Below are 13,930 nucleotides of genomic sequence, written 5' to 3' on the forward strand. Positions count from 1 at the left end.
ATTCTCATAGCACTTCTATTTACAAGGGTTTTAGGATCTCTGTCAGGAACCAGGTATATATTTCTTATTATTTCATAGAAATTATTTCCAAAAAATGCTTACTCATGGTGTGGTCCAGACTACATTTCCATCAGAATGGCAGAACACATATTCTGAAATGGACTTATGCTATAAAACACACATATGCTGGCTGAATTATAACCATAAACATTTAAATGCATTGCTGAGTCTGTAAGAAAGTACCAGAGAGCCCCAAAGGCCTCTATACCCAAGGCTACCTTAGGATCCTAAGAAGGATGAGGGCTCTTGTCAAGAAGTGGGAGAAGCAGCTTCCTCAGTGATTTATCCTAGTGAACAAGAACTCTTCTGTCATATGCAGACATGAAAATACAACATTCAGCAGAGCCAGGCTCCTATTCAAACTATCATAAAATATGATATATTATGTCCTATTATGAAAAACATCTTTGAGCTATCTATATACTAGATTAAATATGAAAACTAAACTTAAACTAATGGACTGAATCTTTCCTTTTTATTTTATTGGCCCAAACTATTCCATGTATTCCGTTCATTCTATTCTTTGTGTAATCAAAAAGCTCTATTTTTCAGGCTTACCACATTTCATTGGAAATAGAACATTGAAAGGGACCCCTAAACTTTCAGGGTTTGTTTATGCTAGTAATATTTTAAAAGGGATAATCCAACTTCGAATTACTTCTTTACTCCTTCACCAAAAATCATGTAATCAACGCATGCACCAGATGGGCTATGCTCATTGACTGAAAGCCAGATAAACTCCCTAGCTGTGCAATGCAAAGAAAAGAAAATAAAAAAAAAAAGTTGCATTCAAGAAAGTTAATTGTTTTCAGAAAACCATACTTTGAATGGAATTGGAGCAGTGCTATGATAGTGGAGAATACAAAATACAGACACCATAACCATTAAAGTCAAAGTAAGCCAGGATTTATTTGCATTTTTTAATGGGCATGCAGAAGGAGGCAGGTGATATTACAGTGTTTACACCAAACCACATGAGTTAAATGGGCTAAAAGAAACAGTTGGATTATCCATGTGTCAGCATTCTAATCCTATCACGCTTGTCAGCACTGTAATTTCCAACATATCACTTAGTTTAAAATACAGTAGGGGAGAGCGGGAACGTTTGTTTTCTTCTGATGACCCATATGACTCAGAGCAAAGTAAAGACTTAGAATACTTCAGAAAGTGAGGGAGCATTGCAAATTACAGTGGTTTTGTTCACAGCTGTATAAATTTATTTTTTCTGTAAAGCAGGTACACATTGAGCCATATTTCCTAGGGCCCAAATTTCTGAAACAGTAATTTTCCAATCTTCTCTGGTTGCAAGAAACCAAACAGCTTCCAAGTTTGCCTAACTACAGTGAAACAATTTTGGAAATGAAAGAATCTTGCTTAATATTTACTTTTGGATGAAAGTTTTCAAATGCAGCAAAACTAGGCTCCACAACATAGACGTATGCCTACTTTTATCACTGTATGAGCACCCTTATATAATACTTAAGAAATTATTTAAGAAAATAACAAAGGTCATGGGAGTCCAGACTTATATTTCCATCAGAATGGCAGAGTAGATATTCTGAAATGCCCTTCTGGCATAAAATATGCAGATGTTGGATAAATTACAACCATAAATTTAAAAAAATTTTTTTTTAATTTATTTTTTATACAGCAGGTTCTTATTAGTTATCCATTTTATACATGTTAGTGTATATATGTCAATCCCAATCTCCCAGTTCATCACACACACACACCCCTGCCGCTTTCCCCTCTTGGTGTCCATATGTTTGTTCTCTACATCTGTGTCTCTATTTCTTCCCTGCAAACCAGTTCATCTGTACCATTTTTCTAGGTTCCACATATATGAGTTAACATACGATATTTGTTTTTCTCTTTCTGACTTACTTCACTCTGTATGACAGTCTCTAGATTCATCCACGTCTCTACAAATGACCCAATTTCGTTCCTTTTTATGGCTGAGTAATATTCCATTGTATATATGGTACCACATCTTCTTTATCCATTCGTTTGTCGATGGGCATTTAGGTTGCTTCCGTGACCTGGCTTTTGTAAATAGTGCTGCAGTGAACATTGGGGTGCATGTGTCTTTTTGAAATATGGTTTTCTCTGGGTATATGCCCAGTAGTGGGATTGCTGGGTCATACAGCATAAACTTTTAAATGCATTGCTGAGTTTACAAGAAGATGATGAAGATTCCCCAAGGACCTCCAACCCTGCTTCTCCCCCCAAAAGTGTGAGCTGATACCAGAGTGGTAAATAAACATGAAGACTGGACTGCCCTGAATGCAAGGGACTTTGGCAGGCATGGAGAGCTTTGATGGAAATCGGACACTACATCTTAGGTCTGGCAGAGGAAAATCTAAATCTGAGGATGCTGTACAAATAGTGGACAACTCAAGTATAAGTTTTAAGCTGGGAACTGTCCTTTTGGGATAAATAGAATCAATCCAGAAAACAGGTTATTTTTGTAGGCTCCAGGAGAGAAAAAAAAATGATGATGCTAATTTTTCTCTGAGAATTGCTAAACTTTTCTCACATGGGTCTGTGATTTGAATTTACATTCCCTGCACAATCAGGGAAATCTCAACTATAAAAATTAACTTAAAGTTCTGGCAAGTAGGTAGCACCTCCTGTCAGGAGTAAAGAAATATTCTTTTAATGAATATCATCCTTAATCCAGGCCCTCAGAGTTCCTAAGAATTAGGTTTGGACAAATAAAATTTAACAATGAAAAATATAACAAATATATGAGTAATCAGGACCTATCAGACTTATACCTAGGACTTTGTAGAGTGGAAATATCAGACACAGAATATAAGATGTCCATAAAAGTCATTGACATTTATAACTCAGTGGAAGAATTAAAGAGTAATTTAGATATACCTGAAAAGAGAATTAGTGAGACAGAAAACAGTTTTGAGAAAATTATGTATGTATTTACTTCCACCAAACAATTGATAAATATACCTTAAAGCACACATAAAACATTAAAACATTTGACCAGACATATTTTTAGAGTTTAATTTAAATATGATAAGTGGCATAGATTTTAAGGGTACAGATTTTACCATCTGTTAGGATGGTAGGATCTGTAGGTTGTTAACTGTAGGTTTTTTTAAGATGCTTTTCATCTAACCAGGGATTTTCCTTTTGTTCCTAATTTTCTGCATGATATTTATAAATTAAATATCTAATAATTTTATAAAATGATTTATCTGCATTTTTGAAAAGGATGATATGAGTATTTTTCTTTATTGTTTTAATATGGTGAATACATTGGTTGATTTTTAAATATTTTAAATAGTCTTGCTTAAGATCCTAGAATAAATCTCATTTGCCTATTGTGCTTTTTGTCATTTGCTGGCTTCTAGGTTTTTATATGATTTTAATAATTTGAGTCTATATTCATGATAGATACCTGTTTGTAATTTTCTTCTAATATCTTTATCAGGTTTGATATCAGTTGTATGGCAGCTTTATTAGATAAGTTATGAATTTTTCCTTCTTTCACTATTTTCTGAAAGAAATTATAAGATTGGTATTATGTCTTCATAAAATATACTATAGAATTTACCAATTAAGCCATTCATAACTATATTTTATTAGTGGGAAAGTTTTAAATTATAAATTTAAGATACACATATTTTTTCTATATCTTGATATGTCCATTTGTGTTTTAAAAGGAATTTTTCCATTTAATCTAATTTGAATTTATTGACATGAAGATTTTAGTGTTTGTATGATAGAAAGTGATGTCCTTCTTTCATGCCTCATATTAGTAAATTATTTCTTTATGTTTGATCAGTCTTCCTAAGTGTTAATCAATTTTATTAATCCTTTCAAAGCATTAGATTTTGATTTTGTTGATTTTCTCCATTGTCAGGTTTTCTGTTTTACCTATTTCCATTTTCATTTTTATTGAATCCTTTTTCCTACCTCCTTCTTGTTTAATTTGCTCTTCTTTTTGTCACCTTTTAAGATATAAACTTAGATAATTTATGTTAGGCTTCTCTTCAAGTATATATTTCAAAAAATTAAATACAAAATAACTTTTAATTTCCCTTGTGTTTTTTCCCTTTGATCTTGGAAGTTTAAAGTTCACTGTTTAATTTTCAAATATTTGGGTATTTTCTAGCTACTTTATTATTTGTGATGTCTATTTTAATAATGCTATATTAAGAGAGTAAGAACGAACATATACTCCTTAATAATTTTGATCCTTCACAGGTTATTAAGGCTTGAATTATTAATCAACTTCCACGTTCATTTAAAAAAATGTATATTCTGAAGTTGTGTTATTTTCTATAAATGTCAATTAGGCAATTTGGTTGATAGTGTTGTTCACATCCTCTATATCATCATTTTTTTCTGTTTCTGTTTTTTTTTTTTTAATCAATGACTGAATGATAGGTATTAAAATCTCTATTTGTCTATTGACATATTCTTCTCCTTAGTTCTGTCGGTTTTTGCCTCATTTTTTTGGAAACATTGTTATTAGTTGTATTTAAACTTGTTTATGGCTTCCTGTTTCATTGAATTTTATGATTTTTATGAATTTTATGATTATGAAATTTTTATCTTTATTTTTGGTTATATTGAATGTCTTGAAGTCTACTTTTTCTCAATAGTGTATAGCCATACCAGTTTTCTTATGCCTAATGATATCTTGGTCTGTATTTTCCTTCCCATGTATATATGTTCCACCTGTCTGTTTCTTTATATTTAAATGTATTTCTTTAAACTGCATATTACAAGTTTGAGCTCTTAAAAAATAATGAATTTTGTTTATTATTTATTATGGCTATTTCTACTTTTTATATGGTATACTCAGTGTATTTTAGTTAATGTTAGTAATTGATAATGTACTGGTTTAAGTCTACCATCTTGGTATTTGTTTTCTATTTGTCTCACTTCTATTCTTTGTTTTGTTCTTGCCTTTATGCTTTAATTTAGATGAATGAAATATTTTTTAGTGCTCAATTTTACCTCTTCTGTTATCTTTTAGCTATAACTCTTTGTGTGTGTGTGTTGAGTATTATTTTAAAGACTAACTATGTGTATTACAATAATATTTCAACAATATCTCATAGTAATAATGGAAAAGACATAAAGTAAAGAAAGTAGGCAAGTTACAAAATAATATATAGTTTTATCACTGTTTCTCATCACACACACACAGAACCCATTTATTAACACATTTTTAGTATGTATTGTATTTTCCTCTGTATGGTAGATATGACATATGTATGATAGGATAAACAGTTTGGAAATTTTAAAAAACAAGAAATACTTGTATTTTTAAAGGGCCTATTCCAATCCCCTATTGTATTTTCATATTCACCTATTTCCAAGTTCTTAAAATATGAATTTAAGAAGGCAAGGCTTATACTTTCCATTATTTCTCTAAATCTTGTTTATAGTACCTAGTAGCTAAAAGTTAGGTACAACTGCTTGAAAAAGTATAAATATGTAAAACACTGACCCTGTGCAAGCTATTAATGAATAATATACCTCTTTTGGGTAATACAGAACTTGAGCAATTGTGATAATCATAGGTTTTAAGTGATGAGTACTCTGTGTATCATTTTACTGCGGTTTTTCACTAACACAGACTATCAGCCTTACACATATACAAATGTTTGTGCCCAATTCAAATTAACTTTAAAATTAACTTTATAAGCAAAAACCCACTTTTAACAAGCAGACTTTAGTTAAGTTTTGTATGAAGAAAATGATTCATTATTGGATTCCTTTAATTAGCAATCTTCCCTCGGGTATTTAACTTATGAATAACTTACTAGAAAAAAAAAGAAATAGCTATATAGAAATTCATCTATTGCACCAAATGAAGCATGCCTGTTGTTGAAAGTATCATACGAAAATACTCTTTCAATCCTTTAATTTCCCCTTTAAAAAAATCATGTTGATTATAATTTTGATTTATAAGAATTGTTACTCTAAGATCTTTATTTGAGCAATCTTTTTCATTTTATTATCCTTTAAAGGTTGATGTATTTTAACATTCACTGTTTATAGTATTAGTGATGTCATACATTATCTTATGCAAAGTGAAATGTTTATCTTTTACCTGAATTTTTTGCTCATTTACCACATCCCATTTGTTAAATTATCTCTCAGCCTGAAAATCCAGGCAAAGACTGTAACTTATCAACTAAAAATTAGAAATTACATTTGCCAATTACAAGAAAATGGGAGCAAACTGATGACACACTACAATATAAAATGAAACTAATGGTATCTATACTAATGAAATGAATCTGTCATCTTTCAATGTTGTGCAACATTTATAAGTATAGTTTCAATACATCTGTACCATTGTGTTATTAGACAGATGGCATGTATAACCAGCCACGTGTATTATAAAAACATTCCCATATATTCATAACTTTGTTTGGCAGATACCATATCATAAAAGGTAATTTTTATATGGGAAAGCACCATGATGTATATTTTATTTTACATGTATATGTAAAATAAAAATTGACCAGTACGTGAGGTAATGTATAAATGATAAGAAGAACAAAAGTAGATAAACCTTTCTATGGCTGATTTCAATTTCAAATAATATTTTATGCACGTAAATATAATTTTCACCAAATTAACTGTAAAACATGAAGTACAAAGAGAGGTGCTGATCATACCCGAATATTCCATAAAGACAATGAGGCAGCTTTCCCAGTGAGGAGCCTAGTTTTCAAAATCAAATATCTTGTTATCATTCTTTATCATATTTATCATATTTTATAATTTATAAAGAGAACTCAAGGTGTTCATGAAGAGCCTTGTCTAGGTTTGGTTCTGTTGAGTGGAGATGGTCCAATTTTCCATCTTCTCTAAAAGATCCATTTTAGTTATATAACTAATGATTTTTTAAGTTTTTATTTTCATTTTAGTTGTCTTTTTAGCTAACCAACTTCCAATTTTTCCATTGCTTATACTTAATTATCAGTATGACAAATCACAAGCATGGTCTCAGATTTTGTTCTCTAATCTATGGAAAGAAGATTTGGGAAGGTTTGGAATGGATCCCCTCTATCCCATTTCCAATATTTGGGGTCTTTGAGCTTTACATTATATTATATGTATCATTAACCTGCACTAAAGCAAATAATTAATATGGTGAGAAGTTTCTCAATAATGTCTTCTTTAGTGCTGAGGTATTTTTTCAGAGAAAACTCTCTGTATGAGTAGCTCTTCTGCGCAACCAAGGTATTCAGCTCTCAAGTAGACAAGTGGGTCCAGATTAGCTGTGCAAGAGAACAGCTTTTTATTTTATAGATTTATCACCCGCAACTGAAAAAGGAGAAGGAGGTACTTCGGATGGAAAAAGTTTTCTTTTGTATGCCAGTAGCACTGCTTTTAGCAATGCAGCTGAATTGCAAAGTTTTCTAAAGGCAGAGTGACAAGCAGATGCTTGTTACAGCAATCAATGAGCCTGGCTCACCAAACAAAGGTATTACATTGCTAAGAAGAGAACTTGCAAAATGGCAAGCACTCTGCCCACTAAATGCCCAACAGATAGTCCTCCTTCACTGATTCTTTACAATTTCTATCAGCACATCAACAGAAATTAGCGGCTGTGTTAGCAATCTGAGACATTCTGTTCAATTTAATAAGTATTCAGATAAAGCATGCGATCATGTTCTTTGGATTGATCTGTTATTCTGCAAATATAGTTAGCTCAAAGTTGTAAAATAGCTTTGGACATAAAGGGGTTCGTAACACTTGTAATATATTCTTCATATAACATATTCCTTTATTCCTCGTGTGAATTTTTCATGCATCTAGAATCTTTTATTTTAATCAGACTTATAGATGGAGCTTTAGGCGCCTGTCTTCCTGACAGGAATGCCAGCTCCTTATGTAAAAGTTGGGGGAAAATAAAACCCATCTCTAGACTTTACATGAAATATATAAACCTAAATATTCAGAAAAGTTCAGTCAGCACTTAGGCTTCCTGAACTGCTTTGTAAAACCCAAAGGAGTTGCTGAGAAGATGGTGAATTTGAGGGGCCATTGAACACAGACCATTTTCCAATTACAGGCACACCTGTGCTGTATGGCTTTATGCTGATTTGTTGTGAGCATTTTACAGAGTGTTATTTTAAAAGTCCTTCAGATTCCTAATTCTTCAGTCCAAAATGGCCTGGGGGTGTTGCTGGGAGGTTAAAACTTATCAGAGACTTCTCACTGGGTTAATTTGATATCCTACCCACAGCGTAGAATGTGTGGCCTGGTTGAGTCTCAAATGCCACCCATACACACTCTAATTAACAGCTTCAGTGCATTGGCTTCTGGGGGGGAAAAAAGAGTGTTTTCTTTCAGTTAGTGAGAAACGAGTGTTGGAAAAACCAATGACTCAGCTCTTCAGCAGTGAAACTATTTACATGGGCAAGAAAGGCTGCTGCAGCCTTCTAAAAATCTTGCTGCAGATATTTTTTTTCCTCTTTCTTTATGAAACTGTGGTTCAGGTAGAGCCATGCATTTTCAAGCATTTTTTGAACATCTATTGCTTAAAATAAACATGTGCTTTGCTGCCAGAGGATCCAAACAATAATTACCTTAATTATTTCTGTTTATACTTAGAGAAATGTACTATCCAAAACTGCAATATGAGAGTTGTTGGGCTTTTAAACACCCCCTTTCTGTATAGTTAGTAAACAGTAAAGGATGGATATAAAGTTTTTCTGTATTTATGTGGAGGTTTCAAGAAACCACATTTTTAAAGTGCAGCTCCGGCATTTTCTAAATCCTTCCAACTATATTTTGGAAATCTCCTTTGGAGGAAGTTGTTAATGAAGTAGCATAGTTTGCTTTTCTAAAGACAAAACTACATTCGGAATCTTTTTTAGCATTACTGTTGCTGTTACTCAAAATTTCGAAGTCAGAACGTCCTGGTAGTAGTGAGACACAATGCAAAAATAATATGTCTGAGACTTTCTTTATATGTGTCATCAAGAAAAGACATACACACTAACCTTTCTTATATATTGTTGGGTAAGTAGAGTACCAAGCTTCATTCCTTTATGTTCTTGACTGTCTGTCACATTGCAGAAAATATCCCGGCACTGAAGTTGGTGCCTTCTTCTTTTAATTTTGACCCTGTGAATTCAGTTAGAGTATATATTTTTTTTCTTCAGCAGTACTTAAATTTACTGAAAAAAATAGCTAAATTTATTAGCTTACTTTCAAGGATTTTGTTTTAAAAAATCACATAGCAGAAATGAATAAAGATATCTGACATTACACCAATAAGCCACCAGTGGTAAAGCCAGGAAATGCAAAGTGTACTAGTAATGAAAAAAATTGTCCAGGAACTTCAATGTACATTTACCCTTGTGAAAGGAAAACCAAAATGGAGTTGGGATTGCTAAGAGAGCTCTCTAAAATGGTGCCAAGAGGCCATTACGGATATGTGACTTATGTACATCTTAGCCTGAATAGAACCTGACTTTTGACCTGATGAAGTCATCCAGAACATCTGGCAGATACTCCCGACAGTCTAACTTAACAGACCCCTATCCTAAAACAACTCATGACTCCTTAAGGACAGATATTTTCTGTCTCATATCAGAGTCAATCAGAATTCCCACCAGGCACCTCTTGACAACCTCACGGCTTTTTTGTCTATATAAGCCCCTGACTCTTTCTCTTCCTCGGAATACTCTTTTGAGGTTACCAGTATCTTTGTGTCCCGAACTGCAATTCTTAAGACCCCATATAAACTCTTTTCTTATTGGCAGCCTTCTGCATTATTTGGGGAAGAGGAATTGACACCCTAAGGGTTAATTAAATACTACTTTTAGAGTCAGATTAATAACAAGCCTCATATTAACATTGGCTATACCATTAAAGTTGCTATGAATCTGAGAATAAAATTCCTTTTTGTGTCTCAGTTCCTTACCTACAATATGGAAATAAAAATATGTGCTCACCTCTGGTGAGGGAATACGGTAAGCCTAACTCTTTTCATATTGAATCAGATTCCATTTATGTATGAAGTTGTTCTGAAGGTAAAATAGGCTCTTGGGTACCACTATTAACTCTTACAGGCCATTTCAGTGAATGTATTAAGGTAGTAATTTATTTATTGGTCTTTTAGCTGAGGATGGTAGGGAAGCCTAAAGTCTTCTCAGGTTATAGTAACAACTTCAGAGCTTAACTGGTGCCTAATATATTAATAGCTGTAAATAGTGTTCAACTCATTACTAGTCAATGCCAGATCTGTAAAAGTTGGAGTGACTCTGTTCATATAAACTTTCAAGTGTGTATTCTATAAAAAGTTTTGATATTATGAATACTTTCTTCCTCTCTGTTAGTTATCCTTTTCCCAGCAACATAGAAGGAGGTTGAACAAAAATTAAGTTATACATAAAACCAGTGAGAATAGGCTTGCTAATAAAATCTAGAGGCACATTTGTGATGGTAGTAGAATTCTTTGGATTGTATTCATTGTTGACTCTGAAGCAGCATTCTCTCTCTTGGTTTCTTATGTATTTTTTCTAAGCAATTGAAACTGCATGTGTTCTTAATTTAGCTCATTCTACAATTGATTATATTAAGGTTAAATCCAGGAGGCGCTTCAAGATGGCGGAAGAGTAAGACGCGGAGAACACCTTCCTCCCCATGAATATAACAGAAATACATCTACATGTGGAACAGCTCCTACAGAACACCTACTGAACGCTGGCAGAAGACCTCAGACCTCCCAAAAGGCAAGAAACTCCCCCAGTACCTTGGTAGGGCAAAAGAAAAAAGAAAAAACAGAGACAAAGAATAGGGATGGGACCTGCACCAGTGGGAGGGAGCTGTGAAGGAGGAAAGGTTTCCACGCACTAGGAGCCCCTTCGCGGGCGGAGACTGCGGGTGGCGGAGGGGGGGAAGCTTCGGGGTCACGGAGGAGAGCGCAGCCACAGAGGTGCGGAGGGCAAAGCGGAGAGATTCCCGCACAGAGGCTCGGCGCCGAGCAGCGCTCACCAGCCCGAGAGGCTTGTCTGCTCAGCCGCCAGGAAGGGCGGGGCTGGGAGCTGAGGCTCGGGCTGCGGTCGGATCGCAGGGAGAGGACTGGGGTTGGCGGCGTGAACACAGCCTGAAGGGGTTAGTGCACCACAGCTAGCCGGGAGGGAATCCGGGAAAAGGTCTGCAGCTGCCGAAGAGGCAAGAGACTTTTTCTTGCCTCTTTGTTTCCTGGCGCGCGAGGAGAGGGTATTCAGAGTGCCGCCTAAATGAGCTCCAGAGACGGGCGCGAGCCGCGGCTAACAGCGCGGACCCCAGAGACGGGCATGAGACGCTAAGGCTGCTGCTGCCGCCTCCAAGAAGCCTGTGTGCGAGCACAGGTCACTCTCCACTCCTCGCCTCCCGGGAGCCTGTGCAGCCCGCCACTGCCAGGGTCCCGTGATCCAGGGACAACTTCCCCGGGAGAACGCACTGCGCGCCTCGGGCTGCTGCAACGTCACGCCGGCCTCTGCCGCCGCAGGCTCGCCCCACATCCGTACCCCTCCCTCCCCCCGGCCTGAGTGAGCCAGAGCCCCCGAAGCAGCTGCTCCTTTAACCCCGTCCTGTCTGGGCGGGGAGCAGACGCCCTCAGGCGACCTACCTGCAGAGGCGGATCCAAATCCAAAGCTGAACCCCGGGAGCTGTGTGAACAAAGAAGAGAAAGGGAAATCCCTCCCAGCAGCCTCAGGAGCAGTGGATTAAATCTCCACAATCAACTTGATGTACCTGCATCTGTGGGATACCTGAAGAGACAACGAATCATCCCAAATTGAGGAGGTGGACTTTGGGAGCAACAATACATATATTGTTTTCCCTTTTTCTCTTTCTGTGAGTGTGTATGTGTATGCTTCTGTGTGTGATTTTTGTACAAGCCAAGATAACTCTTTTCTACAAAGATAACTTTTCTACAACCAAGATAACTCTACTCAGCAAGAATCTCATTCAGATTCGACAGAGAAATTAAAATCTTTACAGACAAGCAAAAGCTAAGAGAATTGAGCACAACCAAACCAGCTTTACAACAAATGCTAAAGGAACTTCTCTAGGCAGGAAACACAAGAGGAGAAAAGGACCTACAATAACAAACCCAAAACAATTAAGAAAATGGTAATAGGAACATACATATTGATAATTACCTTAAATGTGAATGGATTAAATGCTCCAACCAAAAGACATAGACTGGCTGAATGGATACAAAAACAAGACCCGTATATATGCTGTCTACATGAGACCCACTTCAGACCTAGGGATACATAAAGACTGAAACTGAGGGGATGGAAAAAGATACTCCACACAAATGGAAATCTAAAGAAAGCTGGAGTAGCAATTCTCATATCAGACAAAATAGACTTTAAAACAAAGACTATTACAAGAGACAAAGAGGGACACTGCATAATGATCAAGGGATCAATCCAAGAAGAAGATATAACAATTGTAAATAGTTATGCACCCAACATAGGAGCACCTCAATACATAAGGCAAATGCTAACAGCCATAAAAGGGGAAATCGACAGTAACACAATCATAGTAGGGGACTTTAACACCCCACTTTCACCAATGGACAGATCATCCAAAATGAAAATAAATAAGGAAACACAAGCTTTAAATGATACATTAAACAAGATGGACTTAACTGATATTTATAGGACATTCCATCCAAAAATAACAACACACTTTCTTCTCAACTGCTCATGGAACATTCTCCAGGATAGATCATTACTTGGGTCACAAATGAAGCCTTGGTAAATTTAAGAAAATTGAAATCATATCTAGTATCTTTTCCAGCCACAATGCTATGAGACTAGATATCAATTACAGGAAAAAATCTGTAAAAAATACAAACACATGGAGGCTAAACAATACGTTACTAAATAACCAAGAGATCACTGAAGAATTCAAAGAGGAAATCAAAAAATACCTAGACACAAATGAAAATGAAAACACGACGAGCCAAAACCTATGGGATGCAGCAAAAGCAGTTCTAAGAGGGAAGTTTATAACAATACAATCCTACCTTAAGAAACAAGGAACATCTCAAATAAGCAACCTAACCTTACACCTAGGGCAATCAGAGAAAGAAGAACAAAAAAACCCCAAAGTTAGCAGAAGGAAAGAAATCATAAAGATCATATCAGAAGTAAATGAAAAAGAAATGAAGGAAACAATAGCAAAGATCAGTAAAACTAAAAGCTGGTTCTTTGAGAAGATAAAATTGATAAACCATTAGCCAGACTCATCAAGAAAAAAAGGGAGAAGACTCAATAGAATTAGAAATGAAAAAGGAGAAGTAACAACTGACACTGCAGAAATACAAAGGATCATGAGAGATTACTACAAGCAACTGTATGCCAATAAAATGGACAACCTGGAAGAAATGGACAGATTCTTAGAACTAGCACAACCTTCCGAGACTGAACCAGGAAGAAATGGAAAATATGTACAGACCAATCACAAGCACTGAAACTGAAACTGTGATTTAAAATCTTCCAACAAACAAAAGCCCAGGACCAGATGGCTTCACAGGCGAATTCTATCAAACATTTAGAGAAGAACTAACATCTATCCTTCTCAAACTCTTCCAAAATATAGCAGAGGGAGGAACACTCCCAAACTCATTTTACAAGGCCACCGTCACCCTGGTACCAAAACCAGACAAAGATGTCACAAAGAAAGAAAACTACAGGCCAATATCACTGATGAGCATAGATGCAAAAATCCTCAACAAAATACTAGCAAACAGAATCCAACAGCACATTAAAAGGATCATACATCATGATCAAGTGGGGTTTATCCCAGGAATGCAAGGATTCTTCAATATATGCAAATCAATCAATGTGATACCCCATATTAACAC

Source organism: Balaenoptera acutorostrata, chromosome 21 (genome assembly GCF_949987535.1).
Source record: "Balaenoptera acutorostrata chromosome 21, mBalAcu1.1, whole genome shotgun sequence".
NCBI lineage: Eukaryota > Metazoa > Chordata > Mammalia > Artiodactyla > Balaenopteridae > Balaenoptera > Balaenoptera acutorostrata.